General features: G+C 47.1%; 1 long non-coding RNA gene across 1 annotated transcript; it reads right to left on the reverse strand.

Moving 5' to 3' along the window:
* Positions 1 to 5,599: 5,599 nt before the first annotated feature.
* On the reverse strand, positions 5,600 to 9,145 carry LOC125760347 (uncharacterized). Its single transcript, XR_007417898.1, has 3 exons — positions 8,177 to 9,145; positions 6,127 to 6,191; positions 5,600 to 5,757 (listed from the first exon to the last, which is right to left on the reverse strand). It is a non-coding gene; the product is annotated as an uncharacterized LOC125760347 (long non-coding RNA).
* Positions 9,146 to 9,514: the final 369 nt, after the last annotated feature.

The raw sequence follows: 9,514 nt of genomic DNA on the forward strand, positions 1-9,514 counted from the left end.
ACCTACTGGTTCATCACTCAAGCAATCGACGCTCCTAGGGTTTTTCTTTTGTTGTTGTTCAAGTGTAACAGAGAGTTCACTAATATATTTATAGAATTGCGCAGTCACGAGGTTGGGCATTTTGCGACGTAATCGACTGCTATGTCCTATCGCATCTGATGCAAGCCAGCCGGCAGCATAATAGTGCGATAACGACAGTTCATATGTACGAGAACAAAAGAAACACCGCGATTGCAGCCATAAAAGTAGTGCGCTCGCACGCGCGGTATGTGTGTCTGTAAGTGCGTATAGGTGTGCGTTTTCAGGCGGACGAGTGACTGCATTATAAAGCAAAATACAGTCGACGTGTGGTGGACCCCTTCGTCCTTTGCGGAGTTGCGCTGTCCTAGGTGTGAAAATAATTATTTCTGGTGTCAGAAAATAGTGCTTATGGGTCATACGTGAAAGGTGTGTCGTCAACTCCTATACAGAGTGAATCTACCAGTGTCATTCGCAAGGTATGAAATCGAAACCAGGTTGATTTGGCAATACATCGCCGCAGGCGCAATTCACAACCTATACTTGAGAAAATAATGCCCGATAGTTTGTGACATATCAACGCAATGTCTATTGAACGCATCAAAAGTCCTCAGTAAGTTCATTGAAGCCATAGCGCTGATAAGACAGGGACCACAGAAAGAGGACAGGACGTGCGCTACTCGCAACTGAATCTTTATTTCGGAAACATGTTGTACTTATACAGCGCTGAAAAGACCGCAATCATCACCACAAAACCGTATCACAAGCGCAAGCCTGCATCATCCAAATACGCGATTTCCTTAGCACTAAGAACAATAGAGGGCGCACTGACACAATTGGTATCTTTAGCAATCAACCATGCCTCGACAATTTCCCGCGTATCTTTATCAAGGTTCCTATGCAGAGCTACGCACTCATTGAACACAGGTCGGAACACAGTCATTACAATGCACTGATACATGCCCATCGCGGTCTGTCCTCAGTAAGGCAACAGACCTGTCCAAAGTCTGTCCAACACAGATCTGTCCAACACATCTGTCCAGATCTGGCAAAGTCTGTCCTCAGTAAGGCAACAGATCTTCCAAAAGAACTTCCGTAAGTGTTCGCTCTCACGCTATGTCTCTTCTGTATAAGGCGCCTTCTATTCGTTTTGTCTGTATAGGTGTTTACGAGTTCATCCGAGAACGTCACTGTTCTTTATGTCACCCCGCTTTCATTGGCCTGCGGCTTGGAGGGGCTTGGCGTGGAAATCATAAATGGCTACTCCTTCCTCACCAGAATTACAACTGTGCCGAACGTGACACGAAGAGACGGTCGCGCGTCTTTGTAAATCTTCAGGAGAAAAGAGCGCACTGCGGCACACTAGGCAAAAAAGGAGTACTGACACAAGAATTTTACATCTTGTTTTTTCTCTTGCAATAAGTAGCTAACGACCCCGCTTATCACGGCTGGAAACCATGTTTGCTCGAGCGCGCGACGGTTAATTATTGGGATACGTCTTTTATAGAGCTCAGTTGCTGTTTCGGTTTCAGAGAGCGCCCAGATAGGCGGGACCCAACGGGGTTATTGTGTAAACAGAGCTGGCCACGTGAGCACACAAAACAGTGACGCAATCGCCACGCGCGCCGGGCGCGGCACCGAGTGCACGTGAGGACCGCGTTGACAACTGCGGGAGGGAGCGACCGCAAGCAGCATGGCGGACAACACAAACTCGTGAAGTAGGTGTTGTTGGTTGTTTACAATGGAACCAAATTGGTGTCGATGTCGCGAGCTGGTCTACTTCGTGTGAAATTGCGCGGCAAAAAATTTCGAATTGATTTTTAATATGTTCTTGTGAGAAAGGGCACCACGTGACGTTTCAGTGGCTGCCAAGTCACTGTGGCGTCATAGGGAACGAACACGCCGATAATGCCGCTCGGGCAGCTCTTGAAAGCACACAGGAAGATACCATGTCACTTTCAAGGTCTGACGCTGCCAGCAGTCTTCGAGGGCTTGCACAGGAGATCACGCTCGCTCTATGGTGCCCACCAAGCAGCCAAACCAACCGGACCAATCGTGAACGTCACCTGTCATCTTTGATGCATCTCTGTATGCCAACTGGACTCCGCCGAAGAGAGGCCACACTGCTTTGTCGCTTATGGCTAGGGGTGTCATTTACGAAATCCTATTCCTTTCGCATTGGAATGGCCGGCAACGCTCTTTGCGATGCCTGTCGTTGCGAGGAGACGCTACACCACATCCTTTGTGACTGTCCGGTATATAATGTTCGGAGACAGTCACTGGCGTCCGTTCTAGCGCACTTTGACAGTAGACAAATGTCTGTTGAAACAATTGTTGTATGTCGTCAACAGAAGACATCGCAGCAGAAGGCGACGAAGGCACCGCTGAGGTTTTTAAGAGAGACGAACTTGGACAAGCGGCTGTGACAGAAATGTCGCGTACCACACAAGAGTGACCGACTGTGACTGACTCTGTGTGTGCTGTGTCATGTGCTATCTTTCTCTCTCTCTTTCCATCTTTAAATCTCCCCACCCTGTTCCCATGTGTAGGGTAGCAAAGCTGTTTTCCTAAACTGGTTAACCTCCCTGCCTTTCCTTCTCTACTATTTCTTCTATCTCTAATTTTAATTTGTTCCATAGAACCTTCTGAGTTCTATGAGTATTTGCTTAGAAGTCGTGACAAATTGGCCGCTTAGTATAAGTGTTAATAACGAACTCTTAATTGGAACATTGAGCACACACTAAGTGTTATATTTCGTTTTATATAGGCGTCTGTTACTATATACCACTCCGAAGAAAAGACCGTGAAAAGGACAGGAGTCAATCAAATAAGCTCTATTTAGCGACATAACTTTGCTGTTAGTCACTACATTATTCTCTTGATGCCTTCTTGCGTGTTATAATATACATTCCCTTGCAAAATATTCAGGAAGGTGCACTAAAAGTTGCGTTCTTAAGGCTTTCAGATGGCGAAATTCATGCGTTCCTTACATGCTGGTATATATCATCAGGGAAGCTTCTGCCTGAAATGTACGACCTCTATCTGCGTCCATTGCGTGTCCTCTGTACACATGTCACATATCATGTGGCTTCTTCATTTAGCGTTTACTTAGGGAGAAGGCAGGAAGGTGTGAGCCTCGCTCTACGTAGTTGCTCATGCTTCGCACCGTCTCTTATTAAGGACACGCCTGGAGAGGCTGATACTTCCGGCAGCTGTGCAAGACGACCCATTCCTGTTGACCCATTCCTGAATCCTATTGGAATGCAGAATGCATGGACCGATGAGCAACCACGCATCAAATCAAGTATAGAAGCTCCCCACTCCATCCTCGGTCTGCGTCCTGTATTTTTCCTTTCAGGCAGCGATGCATCAAGTCGAGCTCTGGCTGACCATCTTTAGAAGACAATATATTTGTTGACAAAAAAAGGCCTCCTTGAATATCCCCTAGGAGCACGAAGGTTTCTGGCACAGAACGTGATCAGTGGTTAAGTGAGCTTCCATTCAATGCGGGTGGAACCGCAAGAGGAGCGCCATTTCTGTAACCACACAGCCCGGTACACGCCATGATAGCGTTAATATGACACCGAATTGCTGTCGAGATCTCTCGGGACGGGAAAGGTAGTGTAAACGCAGTGTAAACACCCGCGGGTGCACACTGAAGGAACTAAGCTGGTTGTTGCCTCAAACCGAAACCAACGATCAATCGCGAACGCGCCGTTAGGTCGAAGTCGCGCGCCCCGGGCGCTGACCACTCGGGGCGCCCGGGTTCGACGGCCGCCGATCGAGGCCTGCTCAGCATTCAAGAGGAACGGGGCCCCGTTTCCTGGCGGCGGAACAGGAGGTCAAGCGACGGCGGCGAGCGGCCGAGTCATGACCGGGTCGTCCCGAAGCCATTGTCCTTTCCGGGCGCCGGAGCCTTGGCACACTTTTCCCTCGCGCGCGCTTTCTCCCGCCCAGCCACGTTCTCAATAGGAGGCCCCAGATACGGCCGAGATACCGGCACAGTGGGCCGCTGCCGGCTCGGCGCCCGGGCCCCCTCCGAAAGGCCCTCGGCTGTGGCGCCTGGCCCCGAAACGCGCCGCGGGGTGGGGCTACCGTGGCGCAACGGCTTTTGGCCACCCCTTTTCATTTTAATCTTTGCACGAGCGGCGAGATAGCTACGCAAAGTGAAGAAGGACTCTCTCGCAGCTTCGCGACCCGCATGTGCCAATGCGACCGACACTGAACTTGGCGGCAGGCGACGACCTGCATCAACGGGGACGCCACGCTACTGGCAGGCGCCCTCCTTTTACTCCCCAGGCGCCAACAAGAAAAACACTTTCTCCGCTCAGAACAAAGACGGTTAATTATGTTTTAATACGTTCCGCGAAATGGACGTGGATTCTTAATTTGAACGCTAACCCACTCCAGCGAATGCCTTGGACCTGTTCTCAGGAATTAAGTAACTCCCAACCCCAGGCGGGCTCCACGTTGCGGGCATGTGTCACGATAAAGCGCTCCCATTTCCCGAAAGTCACCTGCGCGCCTGCCAGATTGCGAGCTCGCCAGCGCTTGGCCCTCGTGCCTGCAACTCACGGGCGTCACAGCGGCGATTTGTAGGCAACGGGCTGAGTCCTCCCTCTGCCTCGCTCGGTTGGCGGACTACGGAAGCGGCGATGTTGCCAACAGTGTCGTACGCCTCTTTGTTTCTTTCGTGTTCTTTTTTTCGATTGCTGATTCTCTTATCATCGTGGCTCAAACGGGATATAGCGGTAAAATAGAAATGTAAATGGGGAAGAGGGTCGTCGCTTGTGAACTTCACAGTAGCGGGGGCGGTCTGCCCGAATCCACTCGACCACGTTCGCGTGCATTTAACCGAGGGGATCGAGCGAATCAGTTCGTACCCTTTGGAAACGAGTTGCCCCAACGTGGCCTAACGCTCCCTGCGGGCCATGCCCTTATGAAAATGTGAGACGAGTTCAAAAAGAAAGTCTAATGACTTCTGACATTTCAGTCATTTGACGCTCTAATGTGTCCCTTTAGAATTTTGTAATGTATTTGAAATGCCATTCAAAAACATATTGGCCGATCATTCTGATGCGTATTAACATGTGATAGTCTGATGCGGATTAACATGTGATAGTCCGATGCGTATTAACATGTGATAGTCTAGTGAGCATGAAACGACCTTTGACATCAACACTCATTTGATTCTCTAATGTATTTCTTCAGAATTGTTTTAATGTACTCATAATGTCATTCAAAAACATATTGGCCACCGTCATTCTAATGTGTCCGTATGAGTGACTTTCTTGTGAGTATGAAACATCCTGTTTGCAATGACCCTCGGCCAAGCTTGTGCTTCGTGGCCAATGACATTCATAACATTCCTGAAACAGAACTATTACAGTGCATGATAAGATTTATGATATGTCCGGATGATGGTACGGAATCACATATTAGTTGTGCCTGACAATGTGTTTGCTGGTTGATACACATGCAGCCAAGCATCATACAAAAGTGCATGTATGCACCTTCTACGACACTTGTGCTGTACAAAGACATTTCTCAACAAAAGAAAATGGATAAAAACATTTATTGACTGGGAAACATGCAGAGGTTAAATGAAAGAAAAATATGGTGTACACCTGTCATATCTTCGTTTCGTTTAATCTGTCTACTTAACATTGATGACAGATTGCTTTTGATGCGCAGGGTCCTTGTAGGGAATCCATGTATGTGTATCCATGCATGTGTATCCTGCACGAAAGATCGCAGTAAATATATAAGAGTTGCAAAGAAAACTTTTTCCAACACATCGTGCACCTTAGAACACTTAGATGTACTGCCAAGGCCCCGTGCAGGTAGTTGACAAAAAGCACTTTTGTGAAGTTAGAGTTAGTCAAAATTGCATCTTATATCGCATTTCCAATAGAAACTTTCAGCAAATCCTGTAAGAAAACAGGAAAACAACACAGAAGGTCAAGTCCTGCATCAAGTATACATTAATGGAGTTACGTCTAGGGTCTTGTTTCTTTGATCTTAGAATTCCCTCAAAAAAGTTGCAATAGGTTCATGAGCAGGCGCAACATGTCGAAGCTTTTTGTAAAGATTGAAACAAATGCCTACCATAAAATATAAGCTCGACCAGGCTCACAGGTAGAACGCTCCCATCTTCGTCTGCAAGCTGTCGTCTGCTTCAGTTCCACGAACAGGTAGGATCACCGGGTACATATGTTAAGGATACCAGAAAACATTCATGAGTTGGCGCACCACACAGACCTTACAGCTCACACACAATACATACAATGTATTCAGGCAAGTCTATGTTTATATACCAGCAAGGGCCTTGAATGATGGACTCAGATTGCGCTATAAGAACAAGTATAACCTGAGCAACGGCTCATGGCAGACAACTGTAATGGTGCCATTGCAAGCCGAACTTTCAGAAACTTATGTACTTAGTAAACACTATGTGGTTGGAGAACGCAGATTACGATATAGGTCATTTAAATGACGAAAATTACATCAACTCTGCTACACAATATAAAATGCATAAATTGATAAAATAAGAGTATGTGTGGCCCATGTGCACACTCAATAATGCCGAGCTTTACATATTGTATTATATGATGAATTTGAGCCGTTTAGGAAAGTAATTCTAGTCGTGTTAAAGCCAATCAATGCCTGGAATATCGGCTTGAATTTGTAGTTCTGCAAGCCATAAAAAAAACCGTTAACCACTTTTGTCAGCCTTCTCTAAACTTCTGCACACATAGTTACATATGAGAGTTTAGATTCGTTTCCCATAATAATTACTTCATAAAATTAAAGTAGCACTCTCACAATGAATGCTACGTCTTAGTCGCACAACCTGCAAATAAGAGCGCTTTTTCAGTTTCATGCTGCCTTAAGAAAAGCTCACAAAAGAAACATGAACTTTAGATAAGCACATAATTGAGGTGTGCTTTTGCCACCCCAGCACAGTGGATAAAAAGCTCTTGGAACAGTGCTGCTTAACCATTACAACAACTTCTGTTAATATAAACCAGTATGCTTCAGGAAACAATATAACGACGGGAAAAATATTTGACATCATTTTTCTCAAACACAAATATTGCAACAAAGGGCACCTTGCCAAACGCAACTGGCATATTTGTCTAGAATTGATAATTATATACATCTTGTGCTCTTTCAAATTACTGTACACATGGTGTTAGTACCAGAATATAACCTAATTCACTGACTTGTATTATCTTCAAGTGGGTTCACCCAACGCAAGTTCGTTTCTCGTAGCAACGACCTTGCACAGTCAGATTAAAATCCTAACCATAGTGCAACTAACTTCTAACAAAAACAAGCGCGGTGCAGTAGTCGCGGAGAAAGCCACAAACACACGCCACTGAAGAGCACCGCGCGCGCATGTGCAGCCGCAGCGTGTTTTTATATCTTCCTCCCCGCGTACTACATGCCAATTATTACTGAGTTTCCTGAAAAGTTACTTCATTTGTACCTGCATCATGAGAAGGCTAGGCGATGAACGTTATGTTTAAAGCAGTTCTATTTCCGAAGTGATAAGCCATCGTACAAGTAGCTTCAGGCGATGATCTCGTGCAGTATACAGCTGTAGTCGATTTCAATAACTTTCGACGACGCTAAGAAGTTTATTTACAGAATCACAACTCGGATACAAAAAATCTTGCAAATTATTCTTCCTTCGGTTCACGATCGCTTCTGAGCGGCGGAATGCCAAGAGCGGGCCACTTTCTCTCTCTCCTCGGTCGCGACCCGTCCCCTCTCCGGGAAAGAGCCATGCTCTCAGTCCTTCCCTCCTACCTCACCTCCCCCCTCCGGTCCCCTACGCCCAAAAGGGCGAGTGTTGCCCTCCCTGCGACACATACATCGCGCAGGCGTCCCCAAGGTCAACCAGTTCCCGAGTAGAGAAGCAGCATCGGGAAGCGGGCGGGCCGAGCGACAGGCATTCTTGGAATCGAAAAACAGCCAAGGAAGAAGAGCGCCATGACAAGAAACGCTTGCGTTACAGAAGCGAGCGGAGTATCGCGCAAAGCAACGCGCCTTCATCCACCCGTTGCAGTTGTAGGTAGTGAACGCACATGGTGAGTGCTTCATACAACCGTATAAAGTGCACAGAAAGCATTGAGCATAGCGTAAAACATACCTGTCTATCATCCTTCCTCTGGCCATCATCCCCGCAGAGTGAACACACCGCCCAGACGATCACACTCGGTTCCTGCGTAAAAGACGTCATGTAATGAAATAACCTAGCTGTGTAATTCAGAAATATTCTAGAACTTACCAAAATCATGCATCCACTGTGCACTCTTCAGCTTTACAGTCCACAATGTACCGTACACTCGGCGACAGTCTTGTCAAAAGGCTGCTGTACGTCCGCACTCGCCTTCAGTCACGAGACTAGGACCTAGATCGTCTTGGAAGGTACACTTGACATTGAATCAAGTAACCAACGTGCATAATCGATAAACGTGGTAACGAAGCATTGCAGAACACAGCATGGCACACACACACACAAACCGCGCGCACCGTGCACCCGTCAAACAACTAAAGCGCCCCCAAGGACAACTTTTCTTGGCAATGAAGGGAAGGCTACGGGGGCGGAGCTACTGCACATGTACTGCTCCGCGAAATAGTCCGGTTCGGCGCGCGTTTCGAATTTAGTTTTGGTTTGTGAACCTTCCGTACCTCATGTGACGGCCATTTCATTGTTCGAGCGGCCGTCTCAGGCTTATACAGCCATTTGCTAGTGAAATTCGTCAGAAGCTCCCTCGGCGAGTCGTCGGGAAAGCTGGAGGGTGACGAGCGCTCACTTGAAGACGAAGGCGCTATTTTGACTGTGAGGTGCACGTAAAAGGTGCGACGTTTTCACAAGTGCAAAAACGCGAAATGACGCTGCATAAATCAAAACAAATATAAATATCTCCTTGGTGCGCGCTGACCCTCTCTTCAAACAGCGCTCCGTAGAAAATAAAGCAATGTTGTTGTTTTTATTTGTCACTGTACATAAAAAAAGTGTATTTATGGCTTTTTTTAACCCGTGTGTGCATGTTGGGAATGTGTTATGGCTGTTCGATTTTGTTATACAACTATACATTTTGTTTTGGGGAAATGAAAGTTAGAAATGGGCAGTTTTCAAACTCGCATCGCAGACGACGGTCATCTCTGAGTCCTTACTCAAAAGAAACGCTTTTGTGTTTCAAGTTACTGCCCTCTCCCGTGGATAGAAAGAGGTAGGGATTATGATAGGAGGAGGGAATGGGTAGGGTGTGATAGGCGACACCCCACGTTGCACACAGAGGAGGTGAATGGGACAAGGAAGGAGTGAAGGGAGAGAGGAGTTGACGCCGTGGAGAACGGAAGAGTCGCGTGGAGACGACATTACGAGGAGGCGGGGCGGGAGAAGGATGTACGCGACGTTGGGCCAAATCGAACTTTGGTTGTCGGCTGCTTCTGACCAGCGTTGCAACAGCGAGGAGAGATA

The sequence above is a fragment of the Rhipicephalus sanguineus genome, chromosome 1 (genome assembly GCF_013339695.2).
Source record: "Rhipicephalus sanguineus isolate Rsan-2018 chromosome 1, BIME_Rsan_1.4, whole genome shotgun sequence".
Classification (NCBI taxonomy): domain Eukaryota; kingdom Metazoa; phylum Arthropoda; class Arachnida; order Ixodida; family Ixodidae; genus Rhipicephalus; species Rhipicephalus sanguineus.